This window comes from Zalophus californianus, chromosome 8, assembly GCF_009762305.2.
Source record: "Zalophus californianus isolate mZalCal1 chromosome 8, mZalCal1.pri.v2, whole genome shotgun sequence".
In the NCBI taxonomy this organism is placed as follows: domain Eukaryota; kingdom Metazoa; phylum Chordata; class Mammalia; order Carnivora; family Otariidae; genus Zalophus; species Zalophus californianus.
The window spans coordinates 105,200,459-105,222,214 of record NC_045602.1 but is presented as its reverse complement, the minus strand read 5'-3'; the positions used below and the strand labels follow the sequence as shown (position 1 = coordinate 105,222,214).

The following is a 21,756-nucleotide window of genomic DNA, read 5'->3' as shown; positions in this document are numbered from 1 at the left end:
ATACATGAGAATATCAGGAGACAGAAGGGGTTGCATAGTTATTGGCACTTGAATTAGAATTTGTCTTAAAAATACCAGTTGACTTCAGTAAATGCTAAAACAGACCTTACCTGGGTGGGTGGCTGATTCCTTTGTGAAATGACCAGGCCAGCGTGCAATGAACTGTTTAGATAAGCCGCCTCAAAGTTTTAGAATATATTTAAAGTTAATCTTTAAGAACTAATATGGAATGATGCTATTTTCTTGATTTTATTTTTATGCACCGCAGTTTTATATCACACTGTTTATCTGATTTGAAATGGTTGTAATGTTTGGAGAACGTTAATATTGAACCCTGCCAAAACCTTAATAAACTTAGTCTTGAACTAATATTGCAGGCTCATGTGGGATTTCTGTATGCTAAAATAGTTTTTAATATTACAGAAATGCAATAGCGACCTTTCCATAAAATCTTAATAAAATTACTTCGTGATATAAACTGCAAAAGAGATGGGAACTTTCTGGAACGAGAGTATGCACGACTTCTCTGCATTTGATGGTTTATCTTATATCTCATGTCTTCTGATCTCTTGTGTTTTTCTTTCCCTTAAGCCAAATAGTAATTTGAATAATTTAAACTAGAGAACAGACAGAATTTTCAAAGGCCTGTTTTCTCTTTACACCAGTGTCATTTAAATATGCTGACGTGCCGGGTTTTTTTGATAATTCTAATAGTCTCCATGCTGTTCAAAACAAGTTAACGGGTTAGAAAATCTCACCCATAAGTTTCAGGTATTTAATATCGAAAATACTGTTTGGGGATGACACGTAGCAGCTGCTTAGCAGCAAAGCAGTATACAATGGCTATGACAAATGTTGAGTAAGAATACCATATCCAGTTTATAACATTAAAGTGATGGATGTTTGGCAAACAAACTGCAACTTCCCAAAATTTAAATGTTGGCTGGTATCCTGAAATTGAAATTCTCTGTTTCCCAGAGACTGGCATATGAATGTCCAAAAATGACCAAAATCTGAAGCCCATAACTTTGAGTTTATAATATGGTTTGTTCTAGTTTAGGGTGGAAAAAATCTTAAGTGTAGTCAGCATGAATCATTGTTTTCTAAACTGCTTTCTGTGGTCTTTTTGATGGCTTGACTCTTGCAAGACTCTTCCAAGTTCACAAATCAAAGGCAAGATGGTGGCTGTGGAGGAGTAGAAAGTTGTGCTTTTTATTCCAAGACTATTTGCAAACACAAAACCGGTCAAGTGTTTCCCAAACAGTCAATCATCCTGTATCTGTTTATCACTTGAATTTTTTTTTGAAGATTTTATTTTTTAAGCAATCTCTACACCCAAGGTGGGGCTTGAACTCACAACCCTGGGATCAAGAGTCATATGCTACAAAAGAAAAAAAAAAACTCCACCATCATATGCTCCCCCAACTGAGCCAACCAGGAACCCCGAATTTTAATTAATATTCTTATACAGAATAAACATCAAAAAGCATTTCACTGCATACTTGCAGTTGAGAGAATGTTTAGACTACTTTGGGTCAGAGGAATCTGGAAAGCGGCCGACAAGATCTAGAGATGGACTAACCCTCCTTTATTTTCTGAAAAGTCATTAGAGGGCCATTTATTCCCATCTCACCCATGCAACAATCTTTTTATAACTTCCGAGAACAGAGGGACATCTCCAACCTTAGGTGATGAGAAGCATCAACTCTGAAATCTGAAAATTCACAATTTTCATTTTTAAATAATTTTCCTGATGTTTAGAGTCTACATTCCAAAGACCACTAGTCTTTGGTACATGGTTTTTCCTCTGAATGAACACATGTCTATATTACTCCCTCTTCCATGTGAGTGAGTTTCAGTACAGGCCATCTGTCAGAATAGGGATAGCATGGGTATTGGACCAGCAGTTCAAGGATATGGTTCTTTCCCAGCTCCTTCAGTAGGGCTGTGGGACTCAGCCCATTCACCTCTTCTTGCCTTCTGTTCCCACCCAGTTATAGGAAGAGCTCAGATTAACTCTGAAATCGCTTAGAAACATCTTTTATTAATTGTTGTTTAAATGGTATGGCTTCCTTCACCAGCTCTCTGTTTTGTTGATGTGCTTCTTAAAATTGGGGCACAGAGTTTACAAAATACTATAAAGCAGTGGTGGGATCTGAAAGTTTGCTGAGATGGTTCTGTCTCTTCTTTGATCTCTTGTGTTCCCCAAGACTGCACTAGGATGTAAACAATGACCTCTTTACCATTAGCTCATGAAGGTTGTATTTCACTGAAAGTTCAGATGGTTTTTGTATAAAAATGCCAGTTTTTAAAAGTGTTTATTTTAATTGCAGTTATTTAACATACAATATTATGTTAGTTTCAGGTGTATGATATAGTGACTCCGTAATTCCCCATATCACTCACGACGAGTGCCCTCCTTCATCCCCATCACCTATTTCCTCCGTCCCACGGCCCCCCTCCCCTCTGGTAACCATCAGTTTGTTCTCTGTAGTTAAGAGTCTGTTTCTTGGTTTGTCTTTTTCCCTTTGCTCATTTGTTTTGTTTCTTAAATTCCACAGATGATTGAAATCATGTGGTATTTGTCTTTCTCTGACTGACTTATTTTGCTTAGCATAATGCTCTCTAGCTCCATCCATATCACTGCAAAAGGCAAGATTCCATTCTTTTATTGTGACTGAGTAGTATTCCATTGTATATATACACCACATCTTCTTTATGTACTCATCAATGGATAGACACTTGAGCTGCTTCCCTGTCTTGGCTATTATAAATAATGCTGCTATAAACATAGGGGTGCATGTATCCTTTTGAATTAGTGTTTTTATCTTCTTTGGGTAAATACCCAGTAGTGCAATTACTGGATTGCAGGGTAGTTCTTTTTTTAACTGTTTTCCACAGGGACTTTGCCAATTTGTATTCCCACCAACCGTGAATGAGGGTTCCTTTCTCTCCACATCCTCACGAACACCTGTTGTTTCTTAAGCCAATATTTTTTAATCTGGTCTTGTAGTTCCTTTTTTTTTTTAATCTCCATGAAAATCTTTGTGTTGATTACTTTTACATGGATCTGGATAGTTTGACCCATTCTTCCAAACAGTTGTTTTGTAGCAGTGACCTCAGACCTCAGCTGGGACATATCTGGACATCTGAAGTGTTGGGAGCATGGGTGGGGAGATGTCTTAGGGAGGCAGCTGAACATGAGGAGTGGAATTCTGGAGAGGAGAAATGAATGGTGATACCACAGGTTTGCCACAGGAGGGAGAATGAGAGCAAACAAAGATGGAGGACAAAAAGGGTGAACAGGCACATGTGGAAAAAGGATCAGTTGAGTATAGGGTGAAGATAGGAGTTAAATTCTGGAGAGGTTTAGAAGCATCAGGACCAATATGAGCATATTGAGTTTAAAGACTTACAGGCCCAGCTTTCAAAAAGTCATTTTGAACAGAATATTTGAGTTAGATTTCATATTTTAAAACATTTACGGCAAAGTGATAGGATATGGTGATATGGAGCACAACTTATTTTTATTATTTAAAGAAAATTGGCCATGGGAGCGTGTGATGTAGATGGCCAAAATATGCCTTAATGATAGCGTTCCTGTCTTTAAAACTTCAGTAGATGTTTTGTACACAAAACCCAATTTAACTCATTCATGCAATGGCCGTAATTAGATCCTGTCTCCTTTCCTGGTTTACCTTCAGGGTTGGTTTCAGTTAGGGCAGAAGAAAAATAAAAGCATATATCATGGCTTACCCTTGTGATTTCATCTGAGTTAAATATACGCAACCACATTAATTTTGTTAAAATGCCCACCACAAATATTCCAAAATAGCATTGTAGGCCAATGAATGTCACGGACTAAGCGGTTAGATCCTGATGTTTTGATAAAACTGAGTTTTCTCTATCACATTTAGAAAACTCTAAGAACAGAACTAAGAATTAAAGATACAATGATCCTTTTAAAGTGAAAATTATGAAAGCATTTAAAAATAAATAAACTTGAATTGAGTTTTCTTTTGACTAATATAAAATAGCTCCTGATTTGGAAGCTGGGGTAACCAGGATCTCTGTCAGGTGAGTTTCAAGTGAGAAAGTGAATATTGATAGTAATGTAGGCATCTCCTTTATGAAGGCAGTCCTTATTTGTGGTTGAACTACCTTTTAGTAAAACAGCTTGAACACAATCCCAAGAAAAGACCAATTTCCCTCATTGTCATTGGAGGCCATATCTTTAAACTGTTTTACTGAATTTAAGGAACTTTCATCATGAGGACTGAGGTCAGACAGTGAGAGTTTAAAATCCAAAGGCTTTAAGTGCTAGTTCTTACCATAGTTTGAGGGAGTCTAAGCTTTCCGAGCCCTGCTTTCCACATTTTGCAGCTGAGTTATGGCTTCCAACTTAGAGTTTGTGAAAATATTGGGTAAAATGTAACTATCACATAAATGTCAGGTGCCCTTATTGGGAGAGCTGTATGCCCCTTGGCATTAGCCCCCAGCACCTGCATTCAGAGCTGAGTAGTAACAGGAGCCACGTTCATTCCTCAGTTATTTCAGGAAGTACCCTTCTCTCGCCTAATGAGCATGTCATTCTCCTAGTCCCCGGGTCAGGCCATTGACTTCTTCCTGATGTCTTTGAAACTTGCCTGCAATCTTGTAGCATTTTAAAATATGCTGGGTCAAACTTTACCCCTGAAGAAACAAAATAATTGATTGCAGACACAAGGACCCAAGTGATTTTCAGCAATTTTCTTGTTAGTGATGACACTGGCGGGGGGGAGGGGGATCCAAGGGTTTATCCAACAAAGGGGCAGGGAATTTCATTCAAGAATCTCTGATTTTGCTCTTTTTTCCCAGCCTGCTGATATGGCTTGAATTAGAAGCTGAAGACATTTGCTAAAATAAAATACGACCATGAACCCTTGGGAATTGCTTCACATCCGACTTCTCTGACCTCCGATATCCTTCCCATTGCCTCCAGGCTTTGTGAGAGTGAGGGATGTTTTTCAGTTTCTATATAAGCAATGGAAGCAAACACGTTTTAAAATAATCCAGTAAAAGCACACATCATATGAAAGGAACAATTATTTGAGGGCTGTTGACCTTACCAGAAATGGGCAAGCATTTGGCATCTTGAAAGTCCGCTTTGCTACTGAAGAGCTGTTCTAGAAATGTCACCGTGTCATTACCTTGTCAGCTGCTCTTCAATACACAATAGTAATGCATTGTTTTTAATCTCACTTGGAGCCATCTGAATGTGGCTTTAATTTTAGGACATAAAATCTATTTCAGGAAGGGCACATAGGGTTTTTAAATAACATCTACATTTATTTGAAGCCCAAATAATTTTTAATCAAACCAACTGGAGCTAGACGGGATCCGAAAAATGACTGCTTCAGCCTCTGATTTTTACAGACAAGGAAACTTAAGGCTCCCAGAGCTTAAGGCTCTTTCTCCAGAAACCACAGCAAGTTGGGACAGAGCTGGGACTGGAGTCTAGTTCATCCATTCTGACGCCCCCCCCCTTCCATTCCAGCAGGCTGTACAAGTCCTATTAGTTTAATATTAATTGTGGAAACATAATTGTGGAATTATGCAGTCATAATTAAAGTCAGACCTATTGTTTTTAGGGCATGGCCAAATTACTTAACCATAAAATTTGGATCGTTGCAATTCACTTTTCTAATGTCCATTGTAAGACCTATTTCAAAGGGCGTGAACGCTGGTGCTGGTATTTCTTAAGGCAAATGATGGTGAAACATGAAGTGTTCGGTCTCCTGATGGTCTATCAAAGTCAAAGACAGTGTATATTCTAATATGTACACCTAGTTTGTTTAGTAAGCTCTGCGCTCATCGTAGGGCTTAAACTCATGACCCTGAGATCAAGAGTGGCATGCTCTACTGACTGAGCCCCCCAGGGGCCCCGTAGTATGTACACCTAGTGTTATGTACCCTCTCACGTAAGCCAACACACAGTAAATTCCCTGCCTCATTGGAAATCATGATCCATTATGATGCCACATCTGGAAAAAATTAAAAAAAGAAACCCTGAAAAGATAACATTTCTTCCACCAATGAACTGAGGTTAAAGATTTTGCTGCTTTTTCCTTTCAGACTAATTGTATAAAAATTGCATAAAAAACAAGGGAGAAAAGTTTGTGGATTTTTCACAGCATTTGCACAAATAGAAAAAAAAATATCTTGTAGAACCTCAAATTCCAGGTCCTTTTTTCCTCCCTATCTTGATGAGTTCCATCTCTGTCCTTAGTTTAGGCATTTCAAGAACAGAGGTGAAGCAATTTTGAACATGTAAGAAAATCATTAAATTTGTGTGAGACTTGAATTTATAGAGATTACATCTCTTTGCCCACAGGTTATTTTCGGGTTGTGGTGTACATCTGTGTGTATGAACATAGAAAAACAAATTTGGGGGCACCTGCATGGCCTGGTCATTAAGCGTCTGCCTTCAGCTCTGTTCATGATCCCAGCGGCTTGGGATTGAGCCCCTCATTGGGCTTCCTGCTCAGCGGGAAGCCTGCTTTCCCACTCCCTCTGCTGTGTTCCCTCTCTCACTGTGTCTGTCGGTCAAATAAATAAATAAAATCTTAAAAAAAAAAAAAAACTTAAATTTGGATACCTTTTAGCTCAAAACCTAAGGAAAAATATTTTCTCCTTTTATGGTCTGGACTCAGTTCCAATACACCGCCTTATACTTTATCCTCTTATGATTCCTGTGTAATAATAGCAAAGGCCTATTTATAAATTTGCTTGGAGAACACTTAAATATCAGGAATCTTGATTAAATTTAAGAGCCCGTTGTCTGTATGTTTATTTTAATAAGAAAATAGTTTTTAAAATAAAGGATTTCTCAAGCCCTTGAATTTGTGCCTGTTTCTAGTCCCAGGCAGTTTCCCTGTTTTTGTGAAGTCCTGTCTTGCAGTCATCAAACTTATCCCATACACATGCCTGAGGCACCATTCAGATAGATTATTCAAGCAAAGATAAAATAAAAATCTTTCCTTTGAAATATTCAGATAATTAAGGCTAAATCAAGCCTGTAAAGAGAGCTTTCTCGACATGTATGATTCATGTTGGTGATGTTTTGCCTAATTGTGGTAGAGCCAGTCCAAGGGCAAATGAAGGGCAAAGTGTGGAGGGCTGGGCACAAGAGAGGAGGACCTTATGAGCAGTCCGGTGGGTCTAAAGAGGCAGTCTCTATGGAAAAGAAAACCACACACCTCATGAGGACATGTCTAGGATGTGTTCCCACCTTTGAGGACCCAGGTGCCTATCTGACTCATCCTCAAGGGGTTTCAGTGCTCAGAGGTCCAAGCTCAAGGGTGGGACACAGCAGAGGTGGGGATTGGGATGTACAGTCAGTGAAGAAGTGATGCATAGGACCAACCAGCTGCAGAACCATGTGAGGAGTGGAAACATTCCACAGGCTGAGTTCCAGCCAGGTGCCAAGGGGGGTCTGGGGGGTGGGGGGCTGCAGGGTATGAGTTGGAAACAGGAGCCTGGAAACAGCATTTCAGGATCTTGGAGAAAAGGGTGGGTGTATACAAAAATGGGACTGACCTGCACATTTGGGTAATGGGGGAAGAGCTTATTGTCCCTGGCTGCTTTTAGTCTTGGTTGGGAGCTCTTCCATAGAACATTCATTCATTCATTCATCCTATATTTACTGAGTGCCCTCACTATGCAGATGGTCTCCAACTTAGGATGGTTCAGCTTAGGATTTTTCTACTTTATGGCGCTGTGAAGATGATACACATTTAGCAGGAACTGTACTGCAAAATTTGAATTTTGCTCTTTTCCCCGGGCTAGTGCTATGCAATATAATGCTCTCTTGTGCTGCTGGGCGGTGGCGTGAGCCATAGCTCCTAGGCAACCACACCATCACGGGGGTAAACAACCGATACACTCAGAACCATTCTGTACTCATACAGCCCTTCTGGTTTTCACTTTTAGTACAGTGCTCAATAAATCACATGAGATATTCAATGCTTTATTATCAGATAGGCTTTATGTTAGCTGATTCTGCCCAACTGCAAGCTCATGTTAACTGTTCTGAGCAGATTAAGGTAGGCCAGACTAAGCTGTGATGTTCAGTAGGTTGAGTATATTAACTGCATTTTCCACGTAAGATATTTTCAACTTAGGGTGGGTTTATAGGGATATAACCCCATCATAAGTCAGGGAAGTTTTGGCCCACACCCCAGAGTTTCTGATTCAGAAGGTCTGGGTGTGAGGCCTGAAATTTTGCATGTGTAATCAGTTCCCAGATGATATTTACTGATTGGGTACCACACTCTGAGAACCACTGATCTAGGCAAGGCCACGGGACTTAAGCCTACTCAGGTCTTTTCCCCGTGCTCCTGCCTGGAGTCTCCACCTTGGCTATCCAGGTATTATTGTCAGTAGTTCAGAGAATGTTCTAGTTGAGAAACTAAGAGTGAGAGATCAGTCCAAGCCCCCATTTTCATAGTCCCCACCCTGGAATCCCTGGGCTCTCCCAAGAACAAAACTACAGACTACTATCTTAGCTGCACAATCAAGAACACCCTGAAACAAGATCCAAGAGAGACCATGATTTGTATAATTTATGTTTGAGCTCCATCGAAATGTACTTAATGTACTTACGCTGTCAGTACAGTTTTTGCAGTTTTGTTTTCTATTCCTCAGACCTTATCAGAGTCCTCCTTATGGGAATGAGAAGGGCTGAACTCTTTTCAGACGTTGTGGTGTGTGACTAATACCTGCTACTAAGGGAGAAGTTGTTTTTGTGCTGGTAAACTAGACGCACCGCTGAATATTCTGTTAGTTCTGGTCTTGAAAATAGTGACAATTCTTCCACTTGGGAGAGAGGGAGGAAAAAAAAAAGCCCTGTCCTTGCTTACAGGTATTTCAGGTTTGCCTAATTGTTTTCTCAGGACTGTTATAATTCTCGGGGCTGATGGTTTAACTCAGTTTATCTTACATACTCAGTAGTAATAAAACAATTTTTGCTGTTTTGTTGTAACCCTTAGTAAAAATAGGTACTCTATTTCAGAGACACAAAAGAAATAAAATGTTTTTACTTCGTAGAATTTTTATATACAAAGAAAAAGTCCCCCTAAAACAAATTTGTTGTTACATGAAGTTAATTTATGTAACCCTTTCCCCAGGTTCCTCCCTCACACTATATATTTTCAAATTCTAAAAGTCGATTTATCTTGCATCCTAGTAAACTATTTTTAGAAGTCGTGTCTATAATTTACTACTGTAAAAATCATTAATATGCAAATTATATCTTTTGTTTCTGGAAGATCAAAATACTGGTAAGCCAGGGACTCACTAAACATTTAGGAGTCGGAAACGTCAGAGGACATCATAAGCAGATAGGCCCCCACTGCTGTCAGCCTCATCCACCAATATCACTCCCTAAAGCTGGGTGCCTGCTGATCCGTTTAGTGGGAATTAACTGTGAGGCAAGAGGCAAGTAGCAAGGCATCATCAGGTCAGAGAATCCCAGTCACAGACAACTTCATTTATTCATTCAAAGATTTTATTTATTTATTAGAACATGGGTGGGGGAAAGGGAGAAACAGACTCCCCACTGAGCATGGAGCTGGACATGGGGCTCCTTCCCAGGACCCTGGGATCATGACCTGAACCAAAGGCAGACACTTAACTGACTGAGCCACCCAGGCACCCCATAGACAACTACTTTTTTATTATGTTAATCACAATACATTATATCATTACTTTTTGATGTAGTGTTCCATGATTCACTGTTTGCGTATAACACCCGGTGCTCCATGCAGAATGTGCCCTCCTTAATACCCATCACCAGGCTAACCCATCCCCCCACCCCCCCTCCCCTCTAGAACCCTCAGTTTGTTTTACAGAGTCCATAGTGTCTCATGGTTCGTCTCTCCCTCCAATTTCACCCTTTCATTCTTCCCCTCCTGCTAGCTTCCCTTTTTTTTTTTTTAACATATATTGTATTATTTGTTTCAGAGGTACAGATCTGTGATTCAACAGTCTTGCACAATTCACAGTGCTCACCATAGCACATACCCTCCCCAATGTCTATCACCCAGCCACCCCATCCCTCCCACCCCCCACCACTCCAGCAACCCTCAAGTTTGTTTCCTGAGATTAAGAATTCCTCATATCAGTGAGGTCATATGATACATGTCTTTCTCTGATTGACTTATTTTGCTCAGCATAACACCCTCCAGTTCCATCCACATTGTTGCAAATGGCAAGATTTCATTCTTTTTGATGGTTGTGTAATATTCCAGTGTGTGTGTGTGTGTGTGTGTGTGTGTGTGTGTGTGTGTGTGTGTGTGTGTGTGTATACATACATATACCACTTCTTTATCCATTCATCTGTCGATGGACATCTTGGCTCTTTACACAGTTTGGCTATTGTGGACATTGCTGCTATAAACATCGGGGTGCACGTACCCCTTCGGATCCCTACATTTTTATCTTTGGGGTAAATACCCAGTAGTGCAATTGCTGGATCGTAGGGTAGCTCTATTTTCAACTTTTTGAAGAACCTCCATACTGTTTTCCAGCTGCACCAGCTTGCTTTCCCACCAACAGTGTAGGAGGGTTCCCCTTTCTCCACATCCCCACCAACATCTGTCATTTCCTGACTTGTTAATTTTAGTCATTCTGACTGGTGTGAGGTGATATCTCATTGAGGTTTTAATATAGATTTCTCTGATGCCGAGCGACATTGAGCACATTTTCATGTGTCTGTTGGCCGTTTGGATGTCTTCTTTGGAAAAAATGTCTGTTCATGTCTTCTGCCTATTTCTTGATTGGATCATTTGTTCTTTGGGTGTTGAGTTTAAGAAGTTCTTTATAGATTTTGGATACTAGCCCTTTATCTGATATGTCATTTGCAAATATCTTCTCCCATTCTGTCGGTTGTCTTTTGGTTTTGTGGACTGTTTCTTTTGCTGAGCAAAAGTTTTTTATCTTGATGAGGTCCCAATAGTTCATTTTTGCCCTTGCTTCCCTTGCCTTTGGTGATGTTTCTAGGAAGAAGTTGCTATGGCTGAGGTCGAAGAAGTTGCTGCCTGTGTTCTCCTTTAGGATGTTGATGGACTCCTGTGTCACATTTAGGTCTTTGAACCATTTTGAGTCCCTTTTTGTGTGTGGTGTAAGGAAATGGTCCAGTTTCATTCTTCTGCATGTGGCTGTCCAATTTTCCCAACACCATTTGTTGAAGAGACTGTCTTTTTTCCATTGGACATTCTTTCCTGCTTTTGGACAACTACTTTTAATACAGTTTCAGCCCTCACTGTATTTAAGAGGCTCTTGAAGGGTTGACACATGAACTTAGATGTCCTTTTCAAGGGAATTATTGTAGGCAGACAACCAATATCCAAACAATCTTCTGAAACAAACCAGTTCTTTCCTTGGAAAACTGTATACTTTGTCATATTCTGATTTCTTTGCAAATTGGTCATTACAGACTGAATTATATGTTAGCAATTATTCATTATATTCAAATTAAGCTGGTACTAAATAGTCCCGATAACAAAACATCTTCTAGATGTTTTATAAAATTCTTATGTAATAAAGCCAATAATATGATCATAGGTATCCCCTAATGAATTTATAAAGGTAAATTCATAGTATTTTTATTCATCTCTTTCTATAATTATTAAATTTTAAGAAACACCTGCCTCTTGCTAATGTTGAGGGAAGATAGAGACAAAGAGCAGATGTTTGCCATTCTCATTTTATTTCTATTCAGTGTGTGTGTTTTATAAATGCCAGGAAATTATTTTAAACCAGGTGGTGCTTTATTGATAAAATATTTATTACATATTTATGGTAAATTTTATAGATTTATCATGGCAGAGGCTTTAGGTTTCTTTGTAGTTCAGAGTTTATTAAAGACTAAATCAAGCACGACCATAATCTGTTTTGCTCCCAAGGATAAGTACAGTAGAGGCTTTGGAGTTAATACCCAAATTTTAATCAGTATTATTATTTTTTAAAGATTTTATTTATTTGACAGAAAGAGAGAAAGGCACAAGCAGGGTGAATGGGAGAGGGAGAAGCAGGCTCCCCACTGAGCAGGGAGCCTGATGTGGGGCTTGATCCCAGGACCCTGAGATCATGACCCCAGCTGAAGGCAGTTGCCTAACAGACTGAGCTACACAGATGCCCCATTAATCAGTATTATTAAGTAGCTCTTCCTAGGAACCAGTCATAATCGGTGTGTGTGAGGGCTCCCAATGTACAGTCAAGATTTTAAATCTTGAAAAGGAGAACATTTTTTATAGTTTTATTAGTTTCTTCCTGCTCTTTGTTCTTGCTGGGATTTCTGTTGGAAAACATGGACATTATTTATATTAAATTAAGATTTTTAATGTCATCTTCTCTTTAGAGAACATATTTTCCTGAATATAAAAATTATAGTCACTGTTGGGGCACCTGGGTGGCTCAGATGGTTAAGCATCTGCCTTCGGCTCAGGTCATGATCCCAGGGTCCTGGGATCGAGCCCCGCATCGGGTTCCCTGCTTGGCGGGAAGCCCGCTTCTCCCTCTCCCACTCTCCCTGCTTGTGTTCCCTCTCTTGCTGTGTCTCTCTGTCAAATAAATAAAATCTTTAAAAAGAACATAGTCACTGTAAGTATTTTAAAACACACAGAAAATCTATTAAAATATCACCTAAAATTCTATCACTGAGATATACTACTTGTATATCTTGTGTTTTGGTATATGTTTTGCTAATCTTTTTCTGTTGTAAAAAATGTGCATGTATGGATGTTTCAAGGCTATAGAAATGGATTGCAAAATTCCTTTTCTCCAAACTGTACAAGAATGCACTTACCCCCAACCTTCAACAGCATTGCCTATTAATAGTCATTTTCATAATCTTGCACTCTTTATGTGCTTTTGGAAAAGGCTACTTAATGGCTTGATGAAAAAGGAAGTATTTTTAGCAAAAGGGGGAAATTGTCATTAATGATGCAATATATCAGTGTCAAATTAGGTCCCTTGAAGGGAAGCCATTTATTCAAAGCTCTGGGCGATCCAATGTAGATGTTTTTAGGAATATAAGGGTATCTTATTTAAAGATTGAAGAGCAAGACATTGAAATGTGTTTGATAATCAACTAATTCATGTTAAATCGGTGGAAATTTTATCCCAGCCCTCTGTGTTCTGGAAGACAACCTTAGTTGTTCTCATCATGGGATCACCTCAGGCCATGGGTTATTTAGTTTAATGGGATTTGTATGGTTGGATAGAAAGGGATTAATTTTTTTCTGGAACATTTTTGTCATAAGGTTGAAGGTAGAAGACAAAAGTTACACTAAAGGAAATTCAAATGTGAGCCACAGTGCATTTTTGTTTGCTTCAAAACTATATGTTATCATGTGGAAGCAAGTGATTTTTCCAATGGATTTGTTCACAAATAGAAACAAAAAATGGAGACTGTCTTGGTTGATTTGGGGGAATCTGCAAGGTATATTTAAAGTTTATATTTATTGTGGAGGTGCAAAATTGTTAAAAGACATTTGGATCCTGGGAAAGTTATACTGTAGAAATATCTTTACTCCTTTCCTCCAGCTGTTAAAAAAAAAAAAAATTACCACAAACTTGTGGCTGAAAACAACAGAAATTTATTCTCTCACAGTTCTAGAGGCCAGAAGTTTGAAATGAAGGTGTTTGTGGGGCCATCTCCATCCAGGCGAGAGGGGAGAATCTGTCCCTTGACTCTTTCAACTCTTTGTGGCTGCCAACACTCCTTGGCTTGTGGTGGCATCTCTCCAGTCTCTGCCTCTGTGGTCACATTGCTTCAGCTTCTTCTGTCTGTGTCAAATCTCCCTCTGCCTCCCTTTTATGAGGACACTTAATGATGATTGCATTTAGGGCCCACTTGGATAATCCAAGATAATCTCCCCATCCTGAGACCCTTAACTTAATCACATCTACAGAGTTCTTTTTTGCCATGTAAGGTAACACTCAGATTTCAAAGATTCGAATGTGGGTATCTTTAGGTAGGGGGACATTATCCAGCCTACCAGGACCTTAAATATACCTGATTTCACATACTTCTCCCTGTTCACTCTCTACCAGAACATGAGGCATGTGTCCAGAATCAAAAAATTCTTCCCCAAAGTTTTGACCCAACTGTCTGGGGAGGTGGTGTGGGATGGGCAGAGTTGACTTCAGAATTGATCCAGCATATCTAGGATAGGTGGTCTTGTAAGTCTGTAGGTCTTGAGAATAGGTCCAGCCAGGGAGACAAGACAGCAGATTTAAAGATGCAGGGCAGAGTGGCCAACAAATAAAGAACTGTTCTTCCCCAGTTCTCCTCACCTGAGCGGATGAATGAATGGAAGGCCATCGTCATGCATAATGTGCATGTCTTACTTGAAAATTTGGTAATTGGTCCCCAGTAGCCTGCCTGAGCTCCCCTGTTGACCTTTACTAACACTTTCAGTTTCTCATCATCTTCTTTAGAAGGAGCTTTTTGCCACTTGTTATGAAGCAAGGCCTTCTAGGGCTCCCCTCCTGTCTTGTCCCCTCTCTGCCAAGCTCTGCAGTCCAGGGAGCTTTTCCTCTGCAGCCAGTGCAATAGCTAATCTGTTCCAGTTGCATAAGAATTGAGAAACAATGAGACTATTTAAAAGCCCACTGGCATCCTTCCAGTAGCTGCTCACTCCAGTGTTTACTCTGGAAAAGGTGCCAAGTTACATATCCATTCTTTGTGTAAATTCTCCTTCACTTCCTGTGTCCCTCGAGGAGGAGGAGGACCCTTTCCTGTGGGCTCTATAGGGAGAGGTGGTGCTCTAGGGAAGTGGGGGAGGCAATTGAACCTTGAAGTATCCTGTGTAAGTGAGGCCTTAGAAGGCCAACCAGAGAATTTGAGAAGAGGAGGCTTTGGCATGGCACAGGGAAAGCATTTTTTTTTTTTCTTTTAAACAGCTGGTAGGTGGAGCTTTGAGATGATTGCAAAAATGACATAGTCATAGAGTGGCCATTACCGCCCTCTCTGCCTTTTTTAAAATAAGGAACGGTCTCTTTAATTTTCTCTGGAGTCAGTTGGACTACGACATGGTCCTTCATTTGTTACCATTTTAAAATCAATTACCTGGATCAAACTGCTGTGAAGGCTGGGCTGACGTTTTTGAGTCTGTAGGTCATAGTTATACCATCTACATAAACTAAGCCACCGCTGCTCCTGATGCTGGACCCAAGAACGTATTTCTGGGGCAATGCAAAGAACAGCCCCCACACACCGATTCAAAGTTGAGGAGATTCAGGATACTCCGGTGTCATTTTGTGAAAATGCCACTTATATTGTTCAGAACCCCAAAGCTCTGAAAAAGTAAGCCGTGAAATGAGCTACCATCTCCACTGCAGATCTCTTTAGAGATTGAGGTCAAGAGTACCCTCTTTCCATTAGCCCCCACCTAAGTTCTTCCCATAATGAGACCACTGTGATGAAATTTGTACCCAAGGTAGAGATGAATATTTTAGTGGTAAAGATAATAGTGAAATCTAAGAAACATTGTGTACTGGGGACCGTGTTGTGTCCTTTTGCTGAAAAGATCCTGGGAGAACCAGTTAAACCAGTGAAAGATGATGCAAGTCGATAGAAGCTTTCTTTTCATTTTTGATATAAACATTTCATATCAGAAGCCTGTCATTGCTGTTTTCTTTAAAATAAAATCAAAGGGAAATATTAAAAGGGGTGGTTGAGGAGTGAAAAATCATAGAACACAAAGTTCCACGAAGGAGAGGTGTTTTGCCCACTGATTTCTGAAGTCTGGACAACCGGGGAGGCCACCGTTTAGCTCTCTCATCTGTCTTCACTGCTATCACTTTGCTCTCTGTAGTTGGTTATTCTCATTACAGATCACTGAATAACACATCCATGAGAGCCTGACAGGTCTGTTTTGCTCTGCAGATCTGTTTTATGGCATAGAAAGCGTGAATGCACAGCATTGTACCAGAAGCTCGCTTCTAACCCACCTTGGGTGAACGGGCTGTGTGTAGGTGTCTGTCTCTCCAGTATAGACACCAAGAAAAAGACCTGGAAAGACACAGAGAAAGACGAACTGATAGGAATGGAGAGAATTAGGAAGAGAGACCCAACGACAGTCAGGATTGGGGATACAGACATGTGGACTGGGATGAAACACCTCTCCCTTCTCAAACTCTCTGCCGCCTGGCTCATCTTGGCTTTCCATGGGAAGCCTTGGTGCTGATGAACCTCAGCCGGGCTGGTTAGGACGCCCTTCCTGCTTTCACCTGCCTTTAGCCTGGTCAGTAGTGAGTAATGGAGTAGTTCCTCCTTCAAACAGCAATGGTTGCCGTTGTGAGGAAGCTGCCCTGAAACATGACTTAATACATTCTTCTGCTGTTTTAAATTGGGACTAAAGAATAACACATCTGCTTATCTGTAGGATTTAAACTTTTTTTTTCTCTTTGAAATTTGCATCCTTTTTTTTATTATGTTAATCACCATACATTACAGCATTAGTTTTGGATGTAGTGGTCCATGATTCATTGTTTGCGCATAACACCCAGTGCTCCATGCAGAACGTGCCCTCTTTAATACCCATCACCAGGCTAACCCGTCCCCCCACCCCCCTCCCCTCTAGAACCCGCAGTTTGTTTCTCAGAGTCCATCGTCTCTCATGGTTCGTCTCCCCCTCCGATTCCCCCCCTTCATTCTTCCCCTCCTGCTATCTTCTTCTTTTTTTTTTTTTTTTAACATATAATGTATTATTTGTTTCAGGGGTACAGGTGTCTGATTCAACAGTCTTGCACAATTCACAGCGCTCACCATAGCACATACCCTCCCCAATGTCTATCACCCAGCCACCCCATCCCTCCCACCCCCCACCACTCCAGCAACCTTCAGTTGTTTCCTGAGGTTAAGAATTCCTCACAGCACATACATGCAAGAATACATTCCTATAATAAAAATGTGCATCACAAAGATAACATTAAGATACCTTGATTTTCAGCCTCAATCTTTATTTCTTCCCCAGAAGTAGATAGGGTTATAAACTCCTTTTTTTGGCGGGGGGGGGCACAAGTGTGAGAGAATGTGAGTGGGGGGAGGGGCAGAGGGAGAGAGAGAGAATCCCAAGCAGGCTCCATGCTCAGCAGTATGGAGCCCAACACTGGACTCAATATCACAACCCTGAGATCATGACCTGAGCAAAAACCCAGAGTCTGATGCTTAATAACCAACTGAGCCACCCATGTGCCCCATAAATTTCCAAATGTTTTAATAATTTATATACACATTTATGTACCTAAAGAAATATATAGGTTTTTCTCATGTCTGTGTGTTTACATAGGTGGTATTACATTGCTCTTATTCTGTAGCTGTGTATGTAGGTAAATGGTATCACACTGTTCATATATCATTCTGTGGCTTCCTATTTTTATTTAATAGTATGTGTTAGAGACCTTTCACATTTAGGTTGAGTTCATCTTCTTTTAGCAACTTTCTGGTATAGATTTGCTCATATTTTAGCTAGAATTTTTTCTCTGTGAGAATTGAACTCTGACATTGGTTGGTGTTTTGTTCACCTACCTTATGGTGTCCTTGTCAGGACCCAATGATGGGACTTGTGGAATAAGTCAGGTAGTAACTTATTTTTTCTTATGTCCTGGAAAAATGTTAGGTGTGTAGGATTTGCCTTTTCTTTGAAAATTTGTTAGAACTCACCTATAAACCTATGTTGGGTCTAATCTTTTATTATTATTATTTTTTAAGATTTTTATTTATTTGACAGAGAGAGACACAGTGAGAGCAGGAACACAAGCAGGGGGAGTGGGAGAGGGAGAAGCAGGCTTCCAGCCGAGCAGGGAGCCCAATGCGGGGCTCGATCCCAGGACCCTGGGATCATGACCTGAGCCGAAGGCAGATGCTTAACAACTGAGCCACCCAGGCTCCCCCTTTTATTATTTTTTTTCAATTTCTTCCAAAGTCACTGTTCAATTTAAGTATTCTCTTTTTTTTTTTTTTTTGAGTCAAATTTATTTTAACTTTGAAAAACCCATCCACTTTATTTAGGTGTTTAGATATTTTGGTTAAAATTAAACATAGTATTCTGTCCTGTGTTTTTCTTCTGTGTGTAATTATACCTCCTTGTCATCATGCACATTGTGAGTTTATACATCTTCCTTCTCCTTCCCCATCCTTCTCTCTCCCCAGCACTTGCCAAATGCTTATCTCATGTAAATATTTAGAAAGCAATTAACTTTTACTGATCATTTTTAAACAATTTTTGGCTATATATTACATACCTAGGTTTTGATGCACAGTGCTCCCACCTTTCATTTCTAAGAAACTTATAATTTTTGCTTTGACTATTTTGCTTTACTGAAGAATTATTTAGAAGTCTGTGTATGTTTATATTGAACTTGTATGCATATAGATTTTATGTGCTCTCATTAATTTGTAAGTTGGCCTAGTTGGGGCCAATGAGCATGGCCATCTTAATTTCTGCCTTTTGAAAAATGCTGAGGCTTTTCTCTATGTCCCAATTATGATTAGATTCTGAGATTATTATATGTGTGTATGGGGTACCCGGAATACAAAGAGGGAGTGAAGAAAACATAATAATATATTATCTATTATACTCAGGATTCAATATTATATATGTATATATTTTATATATGTATATATGTAAAGAAAGAGGCAGGGGCATGTCTAAATTCAGTAATGTGTTTAAGTCATCTAAACTGTTTTGATTAAACTAGTCAGTGTGATATTCACATCCTCAATATCCTTACATTTTTGTCTCATTTCATTTCTGAGAATCATTCATTGTCTCCTAATATGTTTGTGACTTTGCCAGATTTCTTTGTAATTTACCAGTTTTTCAGTATATGTTCTGATGCTGTGTGCTCACATGCTTTAATATTAATGACTGCTAAATAATTGTGATCATCCCTTTTCCTAATATGATTTGTCACTGTCTCTCGCTGTTTTCCCTGCATCTGTTTTGTCTGCTCCATTACTGTGGACCCCTGTTCGCTTTTCTTCCTAGCATGTGTCTATTACGTTGTTGTTGTTGTTTTTCATCCCTTCATTTTTGAACTTCCTGTATCATTTTTTTATAAATATTTCTGGTAAACAACTATAATGTTACCTAATGTCAAAGCCTCTGTCTTTTCTTTTTATAAGTGAATTTAGCCAATTCGTATGTATTATAGCTAGGGATATGTTGTCATTTTATTTGGTGTTTTCCATTTATAGTGTGTTCTTTTTTCCCCTCGCTCCCCTCATCTGTTTTCTTTTTAAAGGGGACTCATGTTTCTTTGTTCTGTTTTCCCCCTCTAACAGTGTGCAGGTTTTACTTTCCATTTTTAATTTCCTATAGGAAAATTCTTAAATTCTTAAACTTCTATTTTTTTAACATTTTATTTATTTATTAGAGCGCGTGAGAGAGAGATCACAAGCAGGGGGGTAGGGGTAGAGGGAGAAGCAGGCTCCCCACTGAGCAGGAAGCCCAGATGCGAGGCTCGATCCCAGGACCCCAGGATCATGACCTGAGTCGAAGGCAGTCGCTTAACCAACTGAGCCACCCAGATGCCCCTTAAACTTCTATTTTTCTGCCAGTGTCTAGAGTCTCAAATACCGATATTCCACTCCCAAAATGATTGACATCCCTTTGGTCCGTACTACCTTTCCTCTCACCACGTCAGTTGCCACAACCTCTGTATTGATATAATCAGCAAATTAGGAGCAAGATTATTATAATTTCTTTGTCTTTTTTTTTTTTTTGTATAGTAAGTAAAACTTAAGAGCAGACTTTTTTTTCTTCTTTCTTCTCTCACTGTGTCCGCATTACTTCCTCTATCCCTTTTCTACATTTTTCTTCATGACAGAGCATGTAACACCTTAAATCTTTCAGAGTAGGTCATTAAATCTTTCTTATAACTTGCAAGTCCATAAATACCTCTATTTTCTCCTAAACATTAAGCTATTAGTTGATCGGACACAATTTCAAGTCCAAAATTATTGCCCCTCAGACTTTTGAGGTTGCAGTATTGCGGACAGTATGCCTGATTTCTGTCTGCTTGTCATTCACCTCTGAATTGTCTTCTTTCTGTGCATCTCTGAGGAATTTTTAACTTCCCTTAATATCTTTTGTCTCAGTGTCCCCCGAAGGTATGTTTAGGTGTGTGTATCTCCCCTCTCCCCATTTATACTGCTTGCATTAGTGTATTTTTTTCAAATGAGGACTCAGATATTCATGCTGAGGACTCAAATCTGAATATGCAAATATCCAGATTTCAGAAGTGTTCTTCCACCGTTGCTTTGATTAGTCCTTCCACTGGCTCTGTTTTCTTGCCTTCTAATAGAAGAAGCTGTTCTGTTGGGTCATCGTTGAACCCTCGGCTTCTGTTTCCCACCTCTCTAAATTTTTCCATTGTGCTTTCTTTTTGTGTTGCATTTCTCTGAGAATCCCTTGGCTCAGCCCTTCAGCTGAGTTCTGTTTATAATTCAGCTTACCTGTTAAGAGTTTGATTTCAACAATCACTTTTAAATTTCTAGTTAATTATATTTTTGGAACTGAATGCACTGTTTCCTCCCACACTTATTAGCCACACATAAGCCAAAGTCAGGTTCTTTTTTTGTTTGTTTTTTAAAATTTTATTTATTTATTTGACAGAAAGAGACATAGTGAGAGCAGGAACACAAGCAGTGGGAGTGGGAGAGGGAGAAGCAGGCTTCCCACAGAGCAGGCAGCCCGATGTGGGACTCGATCCCAGGACCCTGGGATCATGACCTGAGCCGAAGGCAGACACTTAACAACTGAGCCACCCAGGTGCCCCCAAAGTCAGGTTCTATCGGTCCTGTTAACTCTGTTTTCTCAGGTGTCAGTTCTACTTACTGGGTTTGGTGTCCATCTTCCATGTTCTTGGCATCACTTAAATACTTGGTAATTCTTTGTTGGATGCTGACCTTTTCATTGAAAATGTCCTGCTTGCAACTACTACAGGTACACCATGGTGCGTAATGCTAAGAAGTGTGGGTAGAAGGAGTGCTGACTTCTTCCTAAGTGCAGGCAGCCACTCTGAAGAATGCCCATGCTCTCTTTCAGTGTCATATGCTGCCCATGCTAGAAAGCAGACCTTTTGCAGTTCCCTGAGGGGCCCATGTGAGGAAGGGGTGAGAGAGCTTTTGAGAGAACCAAGAGCAATAAAAAAATTCCAGTTACTTCTATTTGATTCTGCAACCCAACAATCAGTGGACTCCACTGCCTATGCATCCACCTTTAGGCTCACAGTGTAGGCTTGTAGAACCACCCACCCTTTGCAGCAGGCCTCTCCTGTAAAGAGGGTCAGGTTTGTGGATTCCTTTTTCTGTTGCCATCAGATTAAAATATATATCTTATTATCTTATATTATTCAAAGAGGGGAGGGGAAGCTTCCCAAATGATCACCTCTGGTTGATCACCTCGCTGTGGATATTACAGTTGACCCTTGAACAATGCGGGAGTTATAGGAGCTCTAACTTTCCACGTGATCAAAAATTCACATATAACTTTCGACTCCACCAGAACTTAACTACTAATAGCTTACTGTTGGGGACCAGAAGCCTTACCAATAACATAAAACAGTTGGTTACACATATTTTGTACATTATATGTAGTATATTACTGTATTTCTACAATAAAGTGAGCTTGAGAAAAGAAAATGTTAAGAAAATCCTAAGAGAAAATACATTTAAGTACTGTCCTATATTTATTTAAAAAA

General features: G+C 39.7%; 1 protein-coding gene across 14 annotated transcripts in view; it reads left to right on the top strand.

Moving 5' to 3' along the window:
• The window catches only part of PLCB4 (phospholipase C beta 4), a 414,002-nt gene that overhangs the window by 219,060 nt on the left and 173,186 nt on the right, over window positions 1–21,756 (top strand). The gene's annotated exons all lie outside the window — the stretch shown is intronic.